This window comes from Otolemur garnettii, unplaced genomic scaffold (assembly GCF_000181295.1).
Source record: "Otolemur garnettii isolate 467f Iridium unplaced genomic scaffold, OtoGar3 scaffold00033, whole genome shotgun sequence".
NCBI classification, from domain to species: Eukaryota; Metazoa; Chordata; class Mammalia; order Primates; family Galagidae; genus Otolemur; species Otolemur garnettii.
In genome coordinates this window covers 5,595,298-5,599,288 of record NW_003852428.1, presented here as the reverse complement: position 1 = coordinate 5,599,288, position 3,991 = coordinate 5,595,298, and positions in this window count along the sequence as shown.

The window sequence follows — 3,991 nt, the reverse complement described above, 5'->3', positions numbered from 1 at the left end:
AGCCGGAGCCTTTAAATTTTGCCAGAAACATTACCACCTATTATCTCATTTGATTCTTATGGGAATCTTATAAAATAGGTTACCAAAAGTGATTATTCTTTCTTTTTTGATACTAAATGGAAAATCTGATGTCCTTCTTTTCAGACATTGTTGCTTGAAAATATATTCATCTGAGTTATTCTGGAGTCAAAAAGGACCCTAACAGCATACATGTTATAAATGGAAGCCACTCTCTCTTTATTTACTTAGGTTTATCCTAAACAGTATAAACTATAATGGTAATTTATGGAAGAAAAATGCTACTCTGAACTGACAGAAAAATTGTGATTTATATATACAGGAATATTTTCCATTTTATTTTTCACGGACTTTTCTGATCTTGGCTATTATATAAATCTGGGATATATTAAGAAAATGGTCCAAATATTGGTCTTATGATTCTCACACATAACTAATTTTGTTTCTCTATACAACTTCTGATTGAAATATGACCTCTCCACCACTCCTTGTGTTAAAAGACTGTGTGATTCAAAGAAAAAAGAAAGAAATCTCAGAACGTTAGCGCTAATTGTTTTAAATTTTTGTATATATAAAGCAAGCTGCCTAACTAATAAAAAAAGGATCTTTTCAGCAGCAATATCGAGCAAGTATTATTACACATATTTTCACTGAATGCTAATAGATTCGCATGTACATATTTCTGCTTAGGTCTAAGTCAGAAACGCTGAATGGATAAATGTACCATCCTTTAAGAGAAATATCACATCTTTGATGCCAAATCCACCCATGCACGCCTGAGTTTGAGATGTGAAATTCTGGAAAAATAGAAAAGTAGACTAGATCTCTGAAAACTTAAATTCTGGGGCTAACTAGCTCTATAATCTTGAGGCATTATAAAACTTCTAGTCAATGATAACTTTATTGGAAAATCTGATGAGATTAAACTATATCATTTCTAAGATTTCAGTCAGGTATAAAAATACTTCATCTATTTTGAGCAATGATCCTCTTTTACCTAATTCAGAAATAAGTAATGGAGAGGAAAGAGTGTATGCACATACACATTTTCCCCCTCTCTCCATGACACTAACAATTTAATTATTTTATACTATAATTAACATTATAGCATGAATAATATTTTTTTCATAAGTCAAGTAATTTAAGAATCAGCCTGAAATTATTGATTTGTGTGTGGGGTACGTGAGAAAATTGCTAAGGTCAGGAACATTCTTTCCAAGTTTCACATAACCCTAATGCATCTGTTTAACTCGCATAGTTTTACTGTATCTACTTTGGGAGCTTAGCCTTTTTTTTAAATTGTCCTGGTTAGGAAAAAAAAAAAAAGGTAATTTAATTAAAATGATTGAGAACTAACCTAAAACCAGGGAGCATACTTGAAGAACAGACATATACTATTAATATATTTTGTGTTTTTAAAACCACATTTCCAATTTAGTAGGCAATTATTTTAAAATAACAAAAAAGCACAGTGAATAATTAAAAGCAAAGAAATGGGTTTCAGTAGATATAATTCCTTGGCACTTTAGACCTTTCTTGTTAGCTCTGATTTATTCTATTTTGTGTCTTTCAGATATGACTATCAAGTGCAAGAAAAATGAATTAAATAATATTTAAAAGACTAAGAACATTAAATTCAATGTATATTAAATTTGTTTATAGCCACTAAAAATCAGTGTTGACTAGAATTATACCTATAAAATCCAAACTCTACACATTTTTAGCAATGATTAAAAAACAGTCAATAAATGCACATATAAAATATTAATGACTAATGTTCCTTTATAGAAAAAAGAGGGACATGTTTATTTTCCCTTTGAGCAGATATGTTTATTCTTTACGGAGATTCAGAAAGGCTGGGGTAGAGTGGAATGTAGAAAGATCTGGAAGCACTAATGTAAGAAATACCATCCAATGAATATGCTATTCACTAAAAATACCTAGGATTACAAAAGTACTGATTTAGATGTTACCATTCATTGTAAACTATAAAATTGTATATTTCATTAATTCCTATCACTATGCAACTATTAGAAGAGTTAAAATCAAAATGAAAAAACCCTCATAACACCCAGTGTTGGCAATGATACGAAACAACTATAACTTTCATACACTGGACACGGGAATATAAAATGGTGAAACCACTATAAAAAAATTGTAGTAGTTTTTTAAGGGACAAAGATATGCCTTTGGGTGAGGTAGGCATCTCACTCTGAGGTATTAACTTCAGAGGAAAGTAAGTCTATTTCCAGCTAAAAAAATGCACACCAATGATTGACTTTATTTATAATAGCTCCAACGTGGGAAAAAGTTAATTGTCCATCAGCAGGTGAGCTGCAGATAAACTGTAGTGCGTTCATACAATGGAATACTTCTTGTCGATTAAAAGAAATAATCTGCTAGTTAATAAATGAATCACAAGATGTTTATGTGAACCTAAAAAGCCCAAAAGAAAAATATGTGACTAGTATGTAACTCCATTTATATCAAGCTCAAAAATGTGAAAATTAATCTGTAATGATTAAAAATAGATAAGTGGCTGGCAAAAGATGGTGCTGGAATGGGGAATGGCAGCTATATACACACACACACATATATATATATATAATGACAGATATATATGTGTATATATATACACATATACCTTTGAAATGATGGCAATGTTCACTACTTCGTTATGTTGGTTGTTTAACAGGCATATATATACCTCTTCAAAACTCATCTAAATTGCACTTTAAATATATACAGTTTATTGTACATAAATTACATCTCAATCAAATTTCAACCCCCCACATACTCCACATTTCTTCTTTAATAGAACATTACCATAATTAAACTGTCACTGGTATATTATATATATAATAACAATCTACATGTCTTTAGCCCTGTTTTCTAAAGACAGCATATTGAAGATGGTATAACACCACCCACTTTATATTTCTAACAGTTTCTAAAATTGTACAGCGCCTTCCCCATTCAATCACATTTTAAGACAACTTTAAACTTAATGTCCTAATACCTATCCAGATAATAGTTCAGTAAAATTTTATATAGGGAAATAAAGCACCATTCCATTTTAAATAATGACTGCTGTGAAATGCTTAATTACTTTTTGACACACATATATCATTGTCCACTTGTTCCTAGGTTCTATGTAATGTGCATTGAAACAGGACTGTAGCGTATCTTCAGCATCTATGCCACAGCAGAGGACAGCATATTACAGAAAATCCCTGGGCTTTCTCGAGCTCTAATAGTATTTGGTAGGCATTAGAATGAAAACACTTTAGATAGAATCATAAAGTTGATATTGTTACACCGTGGCTCTAAAAGGAGCTCCCCCTTACTCTTATTTATTTATTGAATCAAACTTTTTCTGTGGTTTCCTGGTGACTCTATTAACTTCTGGACATCATGTTTCATTCTGCTCTCAGCTACACTGACTGTAATACCCGGTACCCCCTCTCATGTCAACTTGATCTTTTCTGTCTCCGCAAAAGTCACTAATTTAATACCACAACATAAAGAATAGGTGACTTGTATTTGTCTTGCTGACTCTGTTTGTCTTATAAACAATTTAATCTCTCCGTGGTAATACAGGCTTTTAATCATATCCCAGACTGTTGGTGAACATTCTGACCTAACGCTTTTACTACCTGCTGCACATCAAATATTTGGATTAAAGTTTTTGTAATAATGGTAAAGTCAAAAATCACAGGGATTTTGGTCGTTCACTGCCTGGTGTTGAAACAAATGGCAATTGTGAATATGTGAGCTATTTACTAAAAGCACATTCACCTCAGTTTCATCAGATCAAAATGGTGATAAAATCCTATGAAATGAGTTAATGTACATGGATGGAGAAGATTAAATGAGTTAGTAAACACACAGCCCTAAAAATGTGTCACAAGTGAGGGCTCTATAAATATCACCTATAATTATTAGTGAAAATAGGTAACTTATGTATACTATG